The following is a 9,067-nucleotide window of genomic DNA, read 5'->3' as shown; positions in this document are numbered from 1 at the left end:
GGCTTAAATGGACATGGGGATTGTTGGAATGGATTTCTAAAATGCCTTGGAATTAATTGAATGAAATTATAACACTTAAAAGGGAGTTTACGGACATCCCATAAGAGTTTACGGCCGTAAACTCACCTATGGCCAAGGAAAATTGATTTTGAGCTACAAGTGACAATCACATGTGATTCTAGTTAATTTTCCAAGCCTTGTTATGGGTTTAAAACATCATTTTACATACTTTTTGGAGTTTACGGCCTAGAGGTATGTTCTAAGGTCGTAAACTCTCTTATACCCAAGAAAAGATAGTTTTTGATGCTAAGAACAATCACATGTGATTTCTAGGAATTTATCCAAGCCTTTGGGGTGGTTTAATGCATCATTTGACAAAGTTTTATGAGTTTACGGCCAAGGGTATGTTCCTAGGCCGTAAACTCCTATAAATGATACTTTTGATATGTTTCAAACCCTTAAATTATTTTTAGATGCATCTAGATTTTACCACAAGGCCATTGGTTGAGTTTCAAGGCATTTGGACATGATTTAAGGCACTAAATCCCCCTTTAAGTGGAGTTTACGGACTAAGAATGTGTCTTGGCCGTAAACTCACCTTTTTCTCCCAAAAATCATGTTTAAGGTGTTCCAAGTCCAGATTAGTAAGCCTTAAGGTCATATCTAAGTCCCAACTATGATTTGGAAGGGTTAATTGGCTCAAAAACCCCTTGAATATGAGTTTACAGCCCAAGAATATGTCTTGGCCATAAACTCACTTTTGTCCCTCAAAATTAATGTTTTACATGTTATAATTCCTTTCCATTAAGCCATATCTAATGTCCAACAATGCTTAGGAAGGGTTTTAGGGCTTAAAAACCCCATTTCTAGGAGTTTACGGCCCAAGCTAGTTCCTTGGCCGTAAACTCATGTTCTTGGTCCCAAAACACAAATTAAACATCAATTTGAAGGCTAAAGAGGTTGAATAACAAGTTAGGGGTGTTACCTCTTTGATTTCAAGCCTTAAATCTTTGTTTTTGGACCTTGATTTTGGGTTGAGGAGAGAGGTTGTGAGAGTTAAATGAGAAATTGACCAAAGGCTTCAAATGGAGGCTTAAACACATTTATATAGTGTTTAAGTTTTGGACACGGTGGAATTCTACCCGATACTGGCGTTAGACGAGGCTTTTGGTCGTACCCGATTGAGTTGTCGTAACCCGATACGGTAAATTCTAGAAATATTCCGATCAGTAAAGTTGGGTGTTAAAATGTTTTCTAAATGTATTAAGACACCCATTAAGTCATTTTAAATGTGTACCATTAAATGACTTAATTAAACGGAAGATCGGAAATCGAATTTGGAAACGACGATTGGTTGCGTGAATTGAACTACGAAAGAGTTACAATAAATGATACGGAAATTTCGGGTTGTTACACAACGCTGGGATGAGGAATTCTATAATGGATTTGGCTCGAGAAATACTCCCATAGTATTTCATGATTCGCTGCAGCGACGACTCGTTGTTTGAGATATTAGGTAAGTTTTATGCATGATGCGTACCACAGTCACTCCCAAGCACATGTTGGCCGTGTCTCGAATGAATATAGTTGGCCAGGCTATATTGATACTAGACACGACTACATAACTGCCCAGGTTTAACCGCAGTGTACAACACCTATTTACTTATGTTTTGTTCTACTTGTAGTTACGGATTTCGACGGTTCGGTATACTTGTATACTTTTGAAAATACTTATAATTGAGGTATACTTTTAGTTCAGAGCATTTTGGCCCTTTTTTGTTTATAGTTTTATATCATGTAAGGTTTGGTATACTCCATTCACTATAAACAAGGGCTCTGATACCAATCTGTCACACCCCGAAAACCGAAGGGGGAAACATTTCTGGGGTTGACTCCACGTTGAGTATCAAATCCAATGCACATAGTAAGTAAAGTAAAACAACCATTACATTACATATCAAAGTTTACATTTGTTCAAAAGTAAAGTTGTAGATTCGTAATACATAGTATATATGAACAAAAGTAGAGACAAGTCTTCTGTACGCTCCGCCTTCTCCAAAAGATTCGCTAGGTACCTGTCTAATGTTGACCTGAGAATACAAGCAGTTTGAAAATCAGCATAAAGCTGGTGAGTTCATAAGATGTTTGCTTTGTGAAAATGTATGAGTTTCATTTAGTTTACCAAAAAGTTGTTATCCAAGAAAATCCCATATTTTCTTAAAAGAGAAGGTTGGTTGATTGTTAGGTTTTACGGTTCTGATTGTTTAACTATGATCCCAGGAAAGTCCCATACTTTCCTGATTGTATATTACTAATTGTGAAAGATGTATAGTTGTCTAGTTTATCACTCCTTCTTAGTTATATGATGATTCCCTAGGAAAGTCCCGTACTTTCCTAAAAGTAATTTTAGTTATTAGATTTCGATATACTGATTTACTTCCATTCGTACGTATTGTATTAACTAGGTATTCTGATATCCTAATGATAATATCTCGGAATATACGTAGATTCACATCTTCATATTCGTGTTCTCATTCTTAAATATATTCTTGTACTTATTCGTGTTCGTATTCGTATTCGTTACTGTATTCGTTTCCCTATTCCTACTCCTATTACTATTCGTATTCGTATTCGTAGTCGTATTCGTCTCCCTATTCCTACTCCTATTACTATTCGTATTCGTATTCGTATTCGCAGTCGTATTCGTATTCATTCTGTTCCTTATTATAGTTTCGTTATCCATTCTGTTCCTAGTTATAGATGTGTTATTTGTTCTATTTCTAGTTGTAGTTTTGTTATTCATTATGTTCCTAATTATAGTTTCATATTCGTTCTATTCCTAGTTATAGCTTCGTATTCGTTTTCGTATTCGTAATTAGTTATAATTGGAAATTAGTAGAAGTTATTCGTAGATTATGAAACATAGATTAGATTAGAACATTTTATCAAGAAATTTATGATTAGTTTGAAAGCTAAATTCGTAATTCGAACTATTTGATAAACGCAGTTATTGATATTAGAACATACAGAATGAAAACGATTAAACTGAAAACAATAAGTTTGAGTACAACATTTCCTTGTACTTTTGCTTGTATTCCCCCTGAAAACAGTGAAAACAGTTGAAAAAGGGTAGGGGTATGAACTCACCAGATGAGAAATGTGGCGAATTCGGATGCTAAGTGTTGGTCCGGGGCTTGTAAAGACACGAGGTTCCTAAGTATAATGTAAAGATACACATTTGTATCTAATTAGGACTTAGATTGGTTATTTGATAAGGACAAATGTTTCTAGTCGCGAAAACACCCTGATACAAGTTTTTGGAGGGACCCGGGTGGCGTTTAGGGACACATATAGTTAGGATAATGAGTTGGGACATCAAAGGAACACTCCTTAAGGAGTTTACGACCACAAGACCCTCTACCCATGAGTTTACGGCCGTAAACTCATGGTGGGGTGAGTTAAGGGCAAAAATGGCTTCAAATCACTTAAGGGAATTTTCTAGTTTTGGATTTAAAGGCTTGGAATGGATTTAAATCATCAAAATGATTAATTTATGGGACTTTATGGCCTAGCATAGGCTCCTAGCCGTAAACTCCTTAAGTCTCATGAAAATGTTGTTTAATGATGCTAAAACAAATCACATGTGATTGGTAAAATTGTTCCAAGGCCTTATATGCATTTGTTTGAAGATTTGAAAGAGTTTTTGGAGTTTATGGCCATGGAGTATGTTCTATGGCCGTAAACTCTCATATATGGGATTTTGTTATGTTTAAAGCCTTAAAACTATTTTTGGTTGGTCCTTTGATTTATTCCAAGGCTTTCGGTGGTGTTGGATGGCTTTCTAACACCTTAGAAGTCAGTTTGCACCCAAGTTTAAGGAGTTTACGGCCCAAGCACATGCCTTGGCCGTAAACTCACATAAAACCCTCAAAAATTATGTTTCAATTGTCCAAATGCTAATACCAATATTCTATAATTCATATCTAAGCCTTGTTTGTGATTTGGAAGGGTTTAAGGTCATGAAAACCCCTTTTATATGAGTTTACGGCCCAAGCATGTGCCTTGGCTGTAAATTCCTTCAAACCTCTCAAAATCCATGTTTTAAATGTTTTAAGTCCATATCTTGAAGTCATTTAGCCATATCTAGGTCCCAAAGTTGTCTAGGAGGGGTTTAAGGGCTCAAAACCCTTCAAACTTAGTGTTTACGGCCTAGGCACCTTCCTGGACCGTAAACTCATATGTCATGTCCAATTCCATGATTAAATCTCGAATTTGGAAGTCAAATAAGCTATACAATAAGGTTAGGAAGTTACCTTAAGGATTTGAGACCTTAAAATTGAGTTTTGGACCCTTAAACTTGGATTTAGGAGAGAGGTTAGAGAGAGAGAGTAGAGAGAGGAAGAAAAAGCTTCAAATGAAAGGTTTAACACGTTTATATAGTTCCTAAAACTTGGACACGGTGGAATTCTACCCGATACCGGCCCTAAACGAGGCTTTAGGTCGCACCCGATTAAGTTTTCGTCACCCGGCGGGAATGTTTCTAACTTTTTGAAATGAATACTTTTGGGTTAATTTCATGAGTTCCAAGAGGTTTGGACACTCATTCAATTATAATAAACATATAAATTTAATTAGTTTAACCCAAAGCGAGAACGAAACGAATCTACTAACGGCGAAATCTCACGGGTAGAACAAGTTTTCGACGATGGAAAACTTCGGGTTGTTACATTATCCCCCCGTTATAGGGAATTTCGTCCCAAAATTCAAAGATTCGAACTCAATTTGCAAGTTGAAATGAGAATCGAGGATGAGTCTACTGTTTCGGGTTTTTACGCTTCCAAGTGGAATCGGGCCTCCGCTTGACGTTCCAGCGAACCCTCACTTTCAGGATGTGTCTTGGTTTCGTTGAGTAGATATTTCTAAAAGACCGAGACGTGAAGTATCATAGGAATGTTTCTAAGTTTCGAGGTTAATCGAAGTTTGTAGGCTACGAGATCAATCCAAATGAGGATTTCGAAAAGTTCTACGTTTATGGAGAGATTCGAATGAATAGATAACAGTTTATCTTTCTAGATTAGAATTGAAAAAGAATTGCAAGTAAAATGGTTGTTGAAAAGGAATATACTTGGGGCAACTATGGAACAACCATTTGTGAAATATATGTAAAACATAACAGTTTAAAGACCTATTTCACAAATATATGTTACGTAATCTGCATGTTCAAATGGTTATCCGTTGTGGTAATCAGTAATAAAAGCATATGAAATATGAAACACACTTTGAAAACATGTTTTGAGTACAAGAATTCCCTTGTACTTTGCTTGTGTTCCCCCCTGAAAACAATGAAAACAATGAAAAAGGGTAGGGGTATGAACTCACCAGACTCGGAAATGTGTCGGTTTTGGATACTAGACTTTGGTTCGGGGTTTGATTATTCGCGATGTCCCTATGTAAAATGAAATAATGTCCATATGTATACAATTAGGGATACATTCACTAATCATATGGAACATTACACTCCAACGAGGTTAAACACCTCAAAACGAGCGTTTGGAGTGACCCGGGTGACATCTTCGGACGTGTAATGGCACTAGGGACTTGGGACTTGAGTTTACTCCCCAAGAGTAAACATTTTAAAGAGTTTACAGCCACATAACAAACTCACACATGAGTTTACGGCCGTAAACTCATGTTGGTGTGGTTTTGAGTGTTTAAATGGCTTAAATGGACATGGGGATTGTTGGAATGGATTTCTAAAATGCCTTGGAATTAATTGAATGAAATTATAACACTTAAAAGGGAGTTTACGGCCATCCCATAAGAGTTTACGGCCGTAAACTCACCTATGGCCAAGGAAAACTGATTTTGAGCTACAAGTGACAATCACATGTAATTCTAGTTAATTTTCCAAGCCTTGTTATGGGTTTAAAACATCATTTTACATACTTTTTGGAGTTTACGGCCTAGAGGTATGTTCTAAGGCCGTAAACTCTCTTATACCCAAGAAAAGATAGTTTTTGATGCTAAGAACAATCACATGTGATTTCTAGGAATTTATCTCCTACGTACGAACTCCGTTTTTGACGTTCTTTATATCCCCGCGAAGGTGAGACTACGATCTACAACTTTCATTTAGATTCCGTTGGCAAATTCCAGAATTATTTTTATTATTTATTTATTAAAATGACGTGATTAAGGAATTTCTTTAAAAATTCATAACTTATTCATACGATGTCCGATTTGAGTGTTCTTTTTATGCATGTTTGTAGTTTAACGATATCTATGACTTTCATTTAGACACCTAAGGTCAGAAAGTGTTTTATTGAAACTTTGCATTTTTACGCAACTTCGTATTGCCGGTTTTTGTCGGAAAACTTAGAATGATCATAACTTCTTTGTTATAACTCGGATTTTTGTGTTATTTATATGTTTGGAAACCTTAAGAAGATACCTACCACATAGTGTACTCCAAATAGAGTTTTTGAACACTTCATTTTTTGATGATATTCTAATTCCTTTCTCAAAGAGGTTACAGGACTCGATTTTTGCTGACTTGAAATAACGGGTTGTTACATCATCCCCCCGTTAGAGGGAATTTCGTCCCGAAATTTTAATACAAAAGAAGAGTCTTAGGGGATGAGGAAGAGATGTGGATACTTCTGTTGCATTTGATCTTCTCGTTCCCACGTGAACTCAGGTCCCCTGCTAGCATTCCATCGAACCTTTACTATTGGAATGCGACTCTGTTTAGTTCGTTTGACTTCCCTATCCATGATCTCGACGGGTTCTTCCACAAAATTAAGATTTTCATTTAGTTCGATCTCATCAAGTGGAATTGCAAGTGTTTCGTCGGACAAGCACTTCTTCAGGTTTGATACGTGGAATACTGGATGTACTTTGTTAAGCTCGATTGGAAGTCGGAGTTTGTAGGCTACTGGACCAACCCTTGAAATGATTTTGAAGGGTCCAATGTACCTAGGATTTAGCTTCCCACGTTTTCCAAAGCGTATCATGCCCTTCCAGGGTGAGACCTTCAGTAGTACCCGATTGCCAATTTGAAATTCCAAGGGTTTACGTCTTTTGTCGGCATAGCTCTTTTGCCTATCCCTCGAGGATTTCAGTCGTTCTCGTATTTGCACGATCTTTTCAGTAGTTTCTCTGATGATCTCTGGAGCAGTGAGGGTGCTATCAGGGACTAGACCTTTTGCTAGTTGTGTGTCGCCCACTTCCGTCCAGCACAGAGGTGATCTGCACTTACGGCCGTAAAGGGCTTCAAACGGAGCAGTATTGATACTAGTATGATAACTATTGTTATAAGAGAACTCAACCAACAGTAAGTGAACATCCCATGCTTTACCAAAGTCGATTACACATGCTCGCAACATGTCTTCCAAGGTTTGGATCGTTCTTTCACTCTGTCCGTCAGTTTGGGAGTGATAGGCTGTACTCATGTCCAATCTTGTTCCCATGGATTTTTGCAATGATTGCCAGAATCTAGACATGAATCTACTGTCTCTATCCGAGATGATAGACATTGGCACTCCATGGAGTCGTACGATCTCTCGGATGTAGATTCTCGATAGCTTTTCCATTTTATCAGTTTCCTTGATTGGTAGGAAATGAGCGGACTTGGTTAATCTATCGACGATTACCCAAATAGTATCTTGGCCACCCTGAGTTTTGGGCAGTTTCGTTATGAAGTCCATGGAAATCTGCTCCCATTTCCACTCAGGAATTTCAGGTTGTTGGAGTAGTCCTGAGGGTTTCTGGTGTTCTATTTTGATCTTGGCGCAAGTCAAACACTTTCTCACATATGTAGCGATCTCTGCTTTCATGTTTGGTCACCAGTAGAGTTGTTTGAGATCTTGATACATCTTGTCTGACCCGGGGTGCACAGAGTATGGAGTCTTGTGTGCCTCCCTCATAACTACCTCTCTAAGTCCACCAAACTTGGGTGTCCATATTCGGTTCATGAGGTAGCGCGCTCCATCACTCTTGATTTCTAAATTCTTGTCCATTCCCTTAAGGGTCTCACCTGTCACATTTTCGGGTTTCAAGGCCTCTATTTGAGCTTCCTTGACTTGCGTTGACAGGTGCGAACGGATCGACATGGCTAATGACTTCACTCTTCAGCCAGAGTACACCTTACGACTAAGGGCATCTGCCACGATGTTAGCCTTTCCTAGATGATAGCGAATCTCACATTCGTAGTCGTTGAGCAATTCGACCCAACGTCGCTGTCTCATGTTCAACTCCTTCTGGTCGAAGATGTGTTGTAGGCTCTTGTGGTCTGTAAAGATAGTGCATTTGGTACCATATAGGTAGTGTATCCAGATTTTAAGAGTGAAGACCACCGCCCCAAGTTCTAAATCATGAGTGGTGTAGTTGACCTCATGCGTTTTCAGTTGTCGTGAGGCATATGCAATAACCTTTCCCCTCTGCATTAGTACACAGCCTAGCCCTTGCTTCGAAGCGTCGCAATACACCACAAAATTTTCGGTCCCTTCTGGGAGAGGAAGGATGGGCGCACTGCAAAGGGCCTGTTTCAAAGTCTGAAATGCAGCATCTTGCTTTTCTCCCCAATTGTAGGTCACCCCTTTCTAGGTTAAGGCGGTAAGAGGCTTTGCGATGCTGGAGAAATTCTGAATGAACCTTCGGTAATAACCAGCAAGACCTAGAAATTGGCGAATTTCTGTTGGTGTAGTTGGCGCAGACCAGTTTTTGATAGCCTTGATTTTTGATGGATCCACGTGGATTCCTTCCTTGCTGACCACGTGGCCGAGGAAGTCCACCTTTCTAATCCAAAACTCACATTTTGAGAATTTTGCATACAGTTTCTCAATCCGTAACGTCTCTAAAACTTGCCTCAGATGTTGACCATGCTCTTCTTTATTCTTTGAATAAATGAGTATGTCGTCTATGAATACTATCACGAATTTATCCAAGAATGGATGACATACCCGATTCATTAGATCCATGAATACGGCCGGGGCATTGGTTAGTCCGAACGGCATCACTACAAACTCGTAATGTTCGTATCGTGTTCGGAAGGCCATCTTGGGAATAT

This window comes from Lactuca saligna, chromosome 3 (assembly GCF_052625555.1).
Source record: "Lactuca saligna cultivar CGN05327 chromosome 3, ASM5262555v1, whole genome shotgun sequence".
NCBI classification, from domain to species: Eukaryota; Viridiplantae; Streptophyta; class Magnoliopsida; order Asterales; family Asteraceae; genus Lactuca; species Lactuca saligna.
The sequence above is the reverse complement of the archived record's forward strand: the minus strand, read 5'-3'. Positions refer to the sequence as shown.